Source organism: Stegodyphus dumicola, chromosome 2 (genome assembly GCF_044657685.1).
Source record: "Stegodyphus dumicola isolate Sdum_Otavi_A_Nest chromosome 2, ASM4465768v1".
Lineage (NCBI taxonomy): Eukaryota > Metazoa > Arthropoda > Arachnida > Araneae > Eresidae > Stegodyphus > Stegodyphus dumicola.
This window is the reverse complement of record NC_140769.1, coordinates 207,235,638-207,249,381: the sequence shown is the minus strand read 5'-3', so window position 1 is coordinate 207,249,381 and position 13,744 is coordinate 207,235,638.

Here is a 13,744-nt window from a genome sequence, read left to right as displayed (position 1 = left end):
AATTCATATATTTTCAAATAGATTCAATGGATATTTTTATTTAAAACTTAGAGCTATTTTAAAAAATGTGACTGAATTCATTGTTTTAAAAATGGTATTAAAATTTCTTTATTTATTTGACAATATTTTTAATGGCCGAGCGCTTTATTTAATAGCCATATTTGCCTTGCACCGCTACAAAGGCAGGAAATGGTGGCCATTTCATTACAGAAGCACCTAATAGGTGGCCACTGCTGTCTCCTATGAAAGGACTGTCTCATGCCTTCTCCGGGATTCGAAACCGAGCCCATCGCTACGGCAGTTAGAACCACTATACCATCTGAGCGGCGTTTGATAACATAAACTAGAACAACTATAAAAAGGTTTACAAATTATCATTCAATCTCTTTAGCGAATTTATTTATTGAAGGATGCTATCTAGGTTATAAATACGAATAACAATCACACATATGTTTCCAATCCTATTCAGTTACTGAATTTGATTAGGAAGTTTTGAATGGTGTTGCAGTTACAGGTAACATCAACGTTAGCTTCTCGAAGCCAGCTGACAGCTAAGTTTGTTAAAAAATATTGTCTGTTACCAATAAATACAACAGCAACATAAATTTCCCAAACTTGTATGTGTATAAATTAAACTTAACTTAACTTTAGCTAAATAATAACATCTAAACAAATAGCAGTATAAACTTAAGCTCTGGAATAGGAATATAAATAAATTCAAGTTAGTATGAATTACTCAACGATAAAACTTGTTTTGATCAAATTAAACCATTTAAATTGAGGACTGTCCTATATTCTGTAGATACTTAGCAATTCTAAAAAAATGCTTACATAATTTTGGATACTTTTCAAAGTTGGATAGAGGGCCCTCCAGCTGCCGAGCGGTAAGTCGCTGAACACAAGTAGTTCGATCCGATTTTCAAATCTAGCAAACAGGCCGGCTGCATGGGCGTTTTCGTGGTTGTTCCTATATGTAAAATGTAAGCCCTTAGAAAGCCAACCCTTTTGTTCAAGCAGATAACCCTCGAGTGCTTTAATTACAAACAACCTTTAATGTATCTAATAAACCAAACCAAACAAAAGCTACACAGTCTTTCCCTTAATTGAAGATTTCGGACTACAGTTTTGGTTTAATCTCATATTAAATTGAAAAATTAATTTTGTATTATGATGAAGAAATTCTTACAATGCTAAAAATTCAGAAATAGACACAAATTCGAATTGTTTGCTCTTTTAAAGCGTAAATACTGAATTGGGTTTTGATATCGATATTTTGTTAAATGAATTCTGTGTTAGGATTAAGGAATTACTAACATAGTGACAAATTCCATTTTATTTCGCTAAGGACTATTACGCCTTTTTGTATGCACATTTAGTTATTAGACACGCAACCGTTCTAAACATTAGCATTTCATTCTTACAATTTGTGTTGCCATATTCAAAAATTAAATCAAACTCAACGCGTAGGAAACTATCTGTCGAGAGGCCGGAAGAAGGAATAAACACTAAATTTAATACAAAGTTTCTAAAATGATAAATATTATATTGATATTAAAATTTGATAATTTGCTCGATTAATGTTTTGATGTTTTTAAGTTAATTATGTTTTAATATTTTGAGTTAATTTAAGTTTTTTATTTTAATTATGTTTTAATGAAGAAATTATTACAATGCAAAAAATTAGCATTGGACATAAATTCTAATTGTGATTACTCTTTTAAAGAGTAAATCTAAATTTGTTGCTAGATTTGAAACGTTTTTCTAAATTCTATTCTTTAAGGAAAGAACACAATTTGAAATGTTGCCTTTAAAAATTTTTCGGAGGATTACATACGGAAATATCTTGTGGTTTTGCAAAACATTCCCCTTTTTAGAAAATACTACTGCGGGTTAACATACAACGGAGGGAAATTTTATTTGATCCGAAAATAATACAGAATTCGTGGAATATTCTTATTTTATGTACATACAATTTATAACCTTTTTCAGTACATTGACTTCCTCTAAACCTTTCAAATATTTAATCAAAAAGTATCCATTTCTTTCCTGTTAACAATCTAAACATAGCTGAAAACTAAAAATAATAAAAACACTTTTGTATAAAAAATCAGTTTCAGTTGTCAGATTTCCATACATATACAGGACAAGCCAAGTAAAAAAAACTAAGAAAGAACAACACTGAAAATTGAATAAGAAATATAAATATAGACACATATCTGATTGAACACTTTTCATGCGCTTGGAAAGACGCAGATGCCTAGAAAGAAGGATAAATATTTATATTCTTAAAGTTTCTTGGCATTTCTGTTTTTGGTGAGGAAAAAGGAAATGTAGCGATTATAGAATACTGAGCTTAAAATATTTCTTTGAGACTCAATTTATAGGGCTATGGATAATAAAGCTTCGAAAAGAAATTAGTTTCGTTACAATGCATTGTTTGCAGATTAATAGTATTCTTTGCCCTTTAAAAGTTGAGTATAGGAAGAAAAAAGTATAGAAAGGAACATAAATTGTTTTAAAGATTTTAAAAATGAAATATTTTTGCAATCAATTCTCAGTTGTCCGATCGCAAATTGACCGAGTAGGAGATTAAAGGCAGTTGTATTAACACTAAATTTATTTAATTCAGAACGATGAAAAAATTATTATCTTTAGCAATCAGAATAAAACAAAACTGTCGAATGGAAATACAAAAATGCAAAACAGAGTGCGTGGGATAACAACAGTGATAGTAGATGGTGTCAAGGTATTTATTTGGGAGATGTATTTATGAACAACAGTATATAATTTAATTCTACGCAGACTTGAGAAAATAATCATTCTTTTTATAAAAACAAAACATTCTAATTGTTTTTAAAAGACTGTTTTACTCGTGTTTGATCTCAATTATATTCTTCGAGTTTGTAGGATTTATATTAATTAATAGTTATTATAATTCGAACCTTTACTGTAACTTCTTCGTTTCGCAGTCCTGATCAGAATATAAATTAGTTGTTGTGTACTTATGCCAAGAGTTTGAATATTTTAGAGCATCTGGCAGTATCGCATTTTAGTTAAGTACTATCGCAGTTTTACCAGAGGTATCCTTCCATTAGCATCTTGCTAGCCGACGTTTAAATATGCGCCGTTGACTAACATAAGTCAGCTTAAATAATCTGCTTTTATGTGCAGTCTCAGACTACGTTACCTACATTGAAATTACTTCATCTTATGTTATGTTAAATAACCGCAAGCAGGGGAGATTCGTCTGCAGCACAATATTGGCATTAGTGTTAAACAGAAAGATTATTTTAACCTTCTACGACTTGGCCATTTGCTTCAGATTATGTTATGTTATGTTACGCTAAATAACCGCAAGCAGCGAAGGTTCATTTGCAGCACGAGTAGTGCCATCAGAGTTAAACAAAAAGATTATTTTAACCCTTCTTACGACAGGCCATTTGCTTCAGATATGACAGGCTATTTGTTTCAGAAGCGATAACCAATCTGTAGTCTAGTAGGATCACCGGAATATTGAAACAAGCTTTTAGACATCGCAAAGCTCAACAGGTTATTCAAAAAATGATTATTTAATACCATTTATAACTTAGATTCTCCTTTTCTAAGGATGTTTAATCTGTCATTATTTATAATGCATTCTTTTTGTTTTGAATACTGATTTAATTTGTGTAACGAAATAAACTTATTCTGTAAATGAAACTGTTTGAAAATACAGAAGAATTGTTAGTAATATTTTTCTGTTAATCATAATATGGATTATTTGTCTTCTACCCAGGATTAACCGAGAGTTTAAATTGTAGAATTTATCCCTGGTGTTACCCCAGTTAATAGCTTATGTTAATAAATTATACTTCACGAAATAAAAACGATTATAATAGAATCATTACTATGTTACACAGTTTTGATTTGAGAGATTTAAAAGGCGTTTTCTTGTTTTTCATGAAATACTTCGGGGAAATAGGGTTAAAAAGACGATTTTGCAAAAATGTTTCAAGAAAATAGAATTTTGAGCAAATATTTTTACTATAAAACTGTTAAGTTACTTATGAAATACGTTTATTATAAAAATATTAAGCATAGTCAAATTTCCCGAGTTCGTTTTGATCTTGAAAGAACACTGAAAAAATTTTTCTAAATTTGATCTCCCAAAATAGCATTATGTAGTTATAAGTTTGCTATTTGTAACGGGAAACTAAAGCTAAAGCTCTGCAGCCTTATTAGAGAGAGAGCGAGATATCGCTACCACTTAAATACACAAAAATAATGGAGATCAAATACCTAAAAATGCTGCAGAAGATATAAAATTACGTTTTTTTTATTTATTTTAGTCTTAATTAAACATATAGGCACGACCTGTGCTACACATAAAATCACCACTTGTGGCTATTTAAATTAAGCAATAACAGATAATAAATTCCAACGTTGATAACTTAGTCTAAACTGCACATTCAAATTAAGAAGAAATACGCTTGCACAAAGTATTTTACATGCGCGCAATTTAAAGCATCGGCTAGCGAAAATGCTCGGGCCGGAACTATCAGTTTTAAGCAGATCTGGCGAAAATGTACTCATAGCAACTGCCAGAAGCTCTCTGAATTAAATATTTAAAACCCTTAGCTTAAATACATTCGCGGCTAATTTGCATTCTGGTGAGAAATACGGAAAGAAGAAATTAGAATAAAGATCAAGCTGCGTAATATGGGCTGCGAATAATATATTACAAGTAGAAAGACGCTTGTAGGATCAGGCAAAAAAGAAACATTGATAGGCGTAGATTTTAAATAAATTTCTGGAATTCAGGAGGGCATTTCACATATATTCCTTTTTTTTCAGGAGCAAGAAAAAGACAGCTTTTATGTATAGTATTAGAAAATGAGGTCTTTTAAAAGTGCTTCAGATATGTTTCTTAGGTTAAAAGGGAAAGTAAAAGCAACATTTGCAAGCATAAACTAAAAAACTAAAAAAAAAGTTATGCCGGGAATCTACCCATGGATCTTCCAAATACTAGTTGGACATGGTAACATTAACACCATAAAAACATGCAAGGCAGAATGCGATAATTTGTTCCATTCTCCCTCACTTAGCAGAGGCTGGAAAAATCACGAGATCCAGTCGATTAAATATGTTGGTGACGATTTATCGCTTGCCACATTTTAATTCGAGAACTATTGTGAAGATTAATTATATTGAAGCAAGAAACCTGAAACATCAACTGTGACAGTACAAATGCTTAAAAACCGAGGGGACGAAAGCCAAGGGTCTGCACTTTATTACCCCTACCATCAACTTCTGAAAGGAACTCTGGTCTCAGAAGCATTTTTAATTCCCTTCTTCCAAAAGTAGTACGAGAGCCCGTGCCTCAAGTAGTAAGAATTGCTAATACTTATGGCTTTCTCCGGGATAGGATGCTGTTTTTCTTACATATATGTATATACAATGCTTTTGAATCTCATCGAAGGACTGACTGCAATACAGTTTCGTGGATTTCATACATCTAATATGAATACGAACCAGTTTCAGTTTGAAAAACCTCAACACTAGCGTTCGGCCTCACAAGAAAATTGCTTTGTATACTTTGCCATAAAAGTATAATACAAGTACTTGATTAACGATTTCTGGCCCATTCCTGGATTCCCGGCTTTCCACGGTTATCTCATAAAAATTTTTATTTTATTAAAAATACTCAAATGCAGTATACTTCCCATTCCCTTCGGCACAGAATTGTTGCGATAGCCCATTTCTTAATTCAAGAGCAGTTAGATGGCGTTAAGCCACAACATGGAGTATTACTTTATAACATGTAACAATCATTAATCACTTTCCTGTGTTATGATGTATGATACGTGCTACTTGACGTAAGAACTAATAATGTTATAAGCAAGTGAAACCTGATGTTTCTTTTAAGAGTGAAAGAATCAGTGAAGTCCGTGAAAGAATCAATGCGTTTTCACGCTTTCTTTCATCCTGCATAACCTTTTAAATTTTCAACAAAATATCTAGTAATTTGTGTTTCGTTACGTTAGCATATTTTAGTTAAATTTGAAATACTTATAAGTGGGCAAAAGGTTAATTTAAGGAATTTTTTTCTCATCTGTTTAAGCTATACATGACTGCTGGCGTGCTTACAAACTTTTTTTTTATTCCGAAAGGTATACTTTTATTTTCCTTACACTGAAGATGCTTTATTAGACATAAAAATTAGACATTTCATGTAATTGTAACATTTTTTTAAAGTAAAATACATTTAATTCCAATTTTTATTTCATTTTGTTACATATTTACCTTGTTAAAAGAAAGAGTGTCAATAAAATGCCACAGTTGTAGTTTGAGTTGTTTGAAAATAATGTGCTGATACTGTGAGACAGAGTACATGGAAATATCTTGAAATGTTTTTGAACTATTATCTGCTTGCTGGAGGTAGAAGATGCAATGCTTTTGACATGAAGGCATTTAAAGATTTTCTTTATAAAAATCATCATTGTTATTATTTTTTATGACATTAACCCATATTATTTGCATACATCTTTAAATTTTTCACGTTGTTAAGCCTATTTATAAACAGATGAAATTCCTTAGGCACAAACAAATGAGTGTCACACAAAATGTGTTTAATACCAGATAATTAATCCTAAAGATTTATCTCGTCTGCGACTTATATGTTTAATAGCTTCTAGACTGTAAGAGCTATCGAGGCATTCGTACAAAGTATGAAGCAATTGTCAGATGACAACATATAATATTGCTGCGTGCTTACAGGTTCGTAATAGATTGAAAGCACATAGAATTGATAATATCTTGATAAAATTTGTTTTACCAAAAAAAAAAAAAAAAAAACATACAGTTCTGTAATATTTTAAAAAATATTCATTCGGTCCTTCACAGTATCACATTACAATCGGTATTTACATTTCAAACTCTTAAGAACATTAAACACAAAGTAATGCAAAAGGCGAAGCTCTCACGGATATTTCAATACTTCTAATTCAGCTCTGAACAAACGCCTATACAGAAACTGATCCTCATCCCGGCCTTACACAGTCTTCTCCGGACTGCCGATATATTTCTACTACCTTCCACTTTTCTAAATTACTGGAAGGCATATGAGAGCCATGCAAGGTTACTGCTACGTATAGCGTCAGTTTCAATACCCATTAGTTATACAAGGAACGGACCAAAATCTCGCCAAATGATCGCCAAGCTTGGCGACTTTTGACGATTTCTCGCCAATATGACGACAAAAATTAGTTGTCAGAAACCATTACCAGCTCGGAGATATCTCGCCAATTAAGCGAGATAGCCATTTACACAATGTTAAATAGGCTTGTCCCTGTAGTCTTACTTTTCAGGCAAAGCTCCGTTTCTTTTTTCCACATTTTTTTCCACATTTTCCAGATTTTCATGCCACATTTATTCCTCCCGCCTTCTTAGCATCTCTTCGTAGTGTAGTGGTCAGCACACTCGGCGCGGATTCGAGAGGCCCGTGGTTCGAGTCCCGGCGAAAGCGTTGCTCATTTTTCATCTCTCCTGCTTCCGAAACAACCTAATGTCTCTACAGTGGCGCCCGAACTGAAAGGGTGCTGGATGATGATTCTCCACCTCCAGGATTTGGCGATTAAGGGGAAATATACAACGTATTCCGCATGCCTTCTTAGCAAGCCTTAGTAATGTAGTGATCAGCACGCTCGGTGAGTGTTCGAGAGGTCCGAGGTTCGAGTCCCAGGGAAGACGTTGCTCATTTTTCATCTCTTCTGCTTCAAAATTACCTAATGTCTCTACACATTATACAAAAACAAAATACTAAAATTTCACATATAATTTCATAAAAATTATTTTCTGATGCACAAAATTCGTAAAACAATATTTTTCATATTAAAATGCTTAAGTTTCAAGCAAATTACTTTTTTTTATTCGCAGGTATCCTATCGTATGTCAGTTATTCAGCCTGTATTTTTCCAGTTAAAAAAAATGAAACACAGAATTGTTACAATTGAGTTAAAAACTTTCAGAAAATGATTTCTGCTTATACAAAGTTTTCCAAATTGAGCGCTCATTCAATCTTTCACTCAGCATAAGAATTTAAAATTTTCATTTCGAAATAATGCCACTTTTCACCGTTGTCGAGTAAAATATTTCTCAGATACCCTTAGGACAAAAAGGATTTTAAAACCCCAGCTATCGCAATATATCTTCTTGCGAAAATGAAAAATAGTTTCGCTAAATCCACCCATTGTTTTAACAGTCCAAGTGGTTATATCTTCCTTCAACTTCAGGATTATAAGAGAAAATATTTCCGAAAAGTCTACGTGCATGTAAATAGAATATCCATTAATTATTCATACGGGAAGAAAAATCGATACCACGGTCACAGCTAACGTTTTATTTCTCTCGCTTTTATTTCGTAGATGAGATAAAAGAAATAGAGTCAAGAATTTTTTTAAGGGTAAAAAATAAAATTTCCCTTGAAGAAAAAAAATTGAGACAGAAAGCTCAAGTGTCAATTTGAAAAGTTACTGGATGAAAACATTTTCAGTGAATAATTAATATAAAAAAATCTAATGCTTTACATCCCTTATGCGTACTTCTTTCCAACTGGCTGGTTCCTTCTTTTTTTCTTTCCCTCTCAAAAAAAGGAAAAAAATGAGCAGATAAAAATTAACAGATGTAAAGCATCTTTACATTCTTCATAGTTTAGAGACCTTATTTAATTAATACTTTAAAATAAAAATAGAGAAAACGGTAACATTCCTAAGAGGTAAAATGGACAGAAAAGCATACATTACCAGTCATTGCTTATTGCGATTTGAAATGAATGTTAGTAACATATACAAGAAGTTCATTTCCATATTTTTTTAACTAAACATCTTATTTTTTTCCTTATAAGTTAATGAAGCAATAAAATTGTTTCAGGTGCGAGGAAAAGAATCACTCTAAACAAGCTATTGTAAATATATGCAAATATTTCTATCTGCTTATTTTTTTTTATTTTTGTACTTTTTACTGTGTTATGTGCTGTTTTCATTTAATTATTTGTTTAATGTTTTCATTTTATGTAATAATTTTATTGTATATTCGTGTTTAATTCAATTTGTGGCTACGCATTATATTTGCAAGTGCTTATTTTGTAAATAACGTTGTAAGTTTTGAAATTCTGGCACAATTATTTTTAAATTTTGAAAATTTCTCAATACGAAATTCAGAAATGGGCGGAAGGTTTTCTGACGGGGTTTGACAAAGCTTTTTGTGGTCACCATGTTAACCATATTCTAGAAATTTTCGGATCCGAAGCTTACAGAAAGCTGGCAAGCCTATATGAGCGGTTGCATTTGAGTATTCAAAGTTAGTTTAGTTTAGCTTTTTAGTTCAGGGATGCAATTCAGGATTGTGCAATTACAGCCTTAAATTTTTAAAGAGATATTGATTATCTGCTATATTTCCCGGGTATTACAGGAAAAGTACCTTATTTATATTTTCGTCTCGAGGCGCTAAGTATTATTAACTTGCTGAGAGATGAATTTTTATTTGAACAAAATATAAAAGCTTCCCCGCTCAAAGCCTATTGATTAAAGAGTTAGTTTATTTAGTTATTTATTAGCGTTATTTTTATTGCAAACCCGTAATTCGTAAAACATTTAGTAGTCATCATTACTTATTGCGATTTAAAATGCATATTAGAAATATTCGCGAGCAATTCGTTTGCGTTTTCTTTTTACAATAACCGTAATTTCAGCTTGAGTGGTAAATTAAGGAAGCTCCAAATTTGTTTTAAATTTCTATTTAATAAAATAAATAATTTCAGAAATAAAATATCTGAAAATACATTAAAAATAACTGCTTGTTTTAATTTACAATGTATATTATAAACAGACATTTTAAATACTCCGTTTGTTTTTACTTATCTTCGGAATTTTGTTTCTAATAGTAATAAAGGAATAATAATATTTCATATATAAAGAAAATAAATCATTTAACTTAAGTTAACAAGTATTGTTTATTTCTACTTAAAATGTATTTTTCACACATATGGAAGCAATAATTTCTTTTTTGCCATAAGTTTAGTTTGACTTGCAAAGTGATGAAATAATAAAACTATCTATAAGGACAAGGAACATAATTATTCAAGCTAAATTTTAGTTATATTAATAATAGCCTTAGATTAGAATCAACTTAATTTTATAGAAAAACTTTCTGCATAAAGTTTCCATTTAAACTTAGGTATAAAAATTTTAAGATTGGCATTACTGAAATATATAATAAAATGATACAAAAATGTGTAGAGACATTAGGTTATTTCGAAGCGGGAGACGTGAAAAGTGTGCAGTGCCGTCGCCGGGAATCGAATCTCTCGAATACACGCCGAGTCTGCTGACCATTACACCACGAAGGTATGCTAAGAAGACGATAGAAATACTTTATAAATGTAATGTTCAAATTAGAATAAAAATTCCATCTTAGAAGGTTACAGCCGAAAACATCGCAGCAAAAATATCGCAGACGAAAACGTCGTGGAGAAAACAACGCAAGGCGAAAACGTCGTGATACAAAACATCGTGGGAGAAAATAAAGCAAAGAGAAAACATCGCAGTTCTAAAACAATCGTGGTACAAAATATCGCCGTCGAAAATAAAGCGATTCAAAAATTTCTCAGTTTAAAAACATCGTCGTCGAAAATATCGTGGTAAAAAATAAAGTACCTACAAATTATCGCAGGAAGATAACATCGCAGACATGATATTTAAGGCTTTAATAATTGCAAATGGATATTCGCGTAATGATTTGTGTGAGCAAATTGGAAAGAAGGATAATTTTCACATTCATATTTTTTATTAATTAATAAATTAAGAAAAGCAAAACAAGAAATTTAAATAAAACAAGAAGTAATTTTCACTATAAGAGTATCCGATTAACAAAAGTAAAGAAAATAATCTTATAATTAACTTAGCAATTTTTTTATAGATGCAGTTACTTATGTTATAGATGCAGTTACGCAGTTACTTGTCTTTCTTTTTCTATCCGTTTTTAGATAATACTTTTCATGAAAAATTACCAGTAAAACTTATAAAAAATAATTTATTAATGACTTTTGTTAGTTAACTATGTCAGTTTGAAATTCTTTTAAGTGCTATAAATTGCATTAATTTTCTATACTTAAGTTTCCATTTTACATTTTCAGCAAATATTTTTTACTTAATAAATATGAAAGTTAAAATTATCCTATTTTACATCTTGCGCTCACAAACCATTATCCGAGTTTTTACAATTATTAAACAATTATTAAATTTTACAGTTTTTAAAGCCTGAAAAACGCATGTCTGCGATGTCATTGTCATATTTATAAGAACGCCGTGAAAGGCGATGATTTGTAGGTACTTTATTTTTTACCCCGATATTTTCTTCGACGATGTTTTTAAATTGCAAAGTTTTTTATCCGCTTTATTTTCGACGATGATATTTTGTGCCACGATCTTTTTAGAATTGCGAAGTTTTCTCTTTGCTTTATTTTTTCCCACAATGTTTTCTACCACGACGTTTTCGCCTTGCGTTGTTTTCTCTGCGATGTTTTCGTCCGCGATATTTTTGCCGCGATGTTTTCGGCGGACACCACTATTGCATTAGTTTTTACAGAAATGATTTGTTCACTTTAGGAGAGCCTAATACAGGCCTCTTTTTATCACCTAGAAAATATTTTTTTCAATAAACTGAAATTAATTTTGTTTCTTTGAAAATAATATCTATAATAATTTGTTTTTAACATTCAGGAAGCTCGAGAATGTATTTTTGGATTTCACTAAATTCTAAGCTAAGCATGCTTTTCCCCGTGTGCATGTTTTAAAAATGTGTTTAGAGAAAAAAATAAAATTATCGCATAGCATACCGAGAAAAAAATTGAGACTGCATAATTTAAGCAATCCAAACAAAATCCATGCAAGTTAGAATGCTACATTTGTTTTTCTTAGCTGAATATAGAGAAAAAGGTGAGATGGAAAGAGCAGTAATGCAGAGTGTCCTTTCTCTCCTAATGGTCTAAAATTGATTGATCATTTTAAGGGCTTATAACTGATAGAATTACTGAAAGCAATTATGAAAAATAATTAGTTGAAGGTATACACAAACGTGTTTACAGTTGACTCTCATACGTTTAGAGATTTACTACGTACAGACATTAGGTATTTTTTGAAAGCAGAAGCGAGCATTGCCCTTGACGAACCTCGAACCACGGATCTCTCCATCCGCGCCGAGCGTGCTGACCATTACACCACGACAGAAGGCGAGAGAAATACCTTATATACTCCCCTTTTAAAGGGCGACTGGAGATTAGGGGAGCCGGTCGCCAAATCCTGGTGGTGGAGAATCATCATTCACCAACCTTTCAGTTTGGGAGCCACTGTAGAGACATTAGGTTATTTCGAAGCAGGAGAGATGAAAAATGAGCAATGCCTTCGCCGAGACTCGAACCACGAACTTTTCGATACGCACCGAGCGTGCTGACCACTACACCATGAAGGCATGCTAAGAAGAAGGGAGAAATGCCTTATAACAACAGCTGTTTAAAATAGCCTAAACTATATATGAAATTAGATGTGACAAAATTCCCAATTCCTTATATCCGGAGTTTCTTTAAAGTTCGTTTTCTTACATTTGAGGTTTTCTACAGCTGTTTCAAATAACCATGAAAATTTAGGTGAAATAAAATCCCTAAAGAGCAGTTTCGTTAAAAACAGGTTCACTATATATAATCCACATCTAACTTTTCTGTATAATAGATCCTAATAAAACAATCCAAATCTTTCCTTTCTCTTAATATACTTGACGTACTTCACAAATACAATTATTTTTACTCTGCAAATAAACCAGAGTTTGCTGAATTGCCATTTATACGGCATGTGCATTATTTTGAATGCATTCTTTAAATCTTTTGTCGCTACTCTCTAGTGAGATTTATTAAATTCTAAGCTTGCTTTAATTCGGCAGTGGAAGTTCCTGAACTGGCGTTAATATGCAAAACTAGAACTCTTTAGTTAGCTTTTATAGCTCCATTAGTTACCTAATTGTTTAGAATTATGTGCCTTCCAAAAGTATTTAGTGTGCTTTATATACGTAAAGTGTAATGTTTTAACAAATTCAACAGAACAAGTGTGGAAAATGAGCTTGTTAGAAGGCCTGAATTCATCTGATGAGAAATTGTTGAAATGTAAAAACTAATTTATAGGTTGCAATTATTGTTCACTTCTATTTAAGATGCATTTTTCACATATGTGGGAGCAATTTGCTTCATTTTTACTCTTCATTAAACACCGTAGTTTTACTTTGACTTGCCTACTGATGAAATAATTAAACTTAATCAATAGAATTAGCTTTATAACTGGAATAATGGTCAAATCATTTCTTTCAATACTATTGGCCTTTCGTAGTTATGAAAATATGTTTACATTATGCTTGAAACCTTAAAGGACGGCTATAGTCAACTTTGACATAACGTATTCTATCCAGAGAGTTTTCCATAAATCTTGATAGAATATCGAGGCCTATTTCTCGCATTTCAGTAGAATGTTAGTTTAAATCGATTTATGGTTTGTGGCTTTGCAAGATACTTTCTCTGTGCTTCCAGCATGTCTTCTTGGTGTAACAGTAACACACTCGGCGCGTATTCGAGAGGTCCAGGTTCGAGTTTCGGCAAGAACATTGCACATTTTTTACATCTTCTACTATAAACCAACCTAATGAATCTATAGCGGCGCCCTAACTA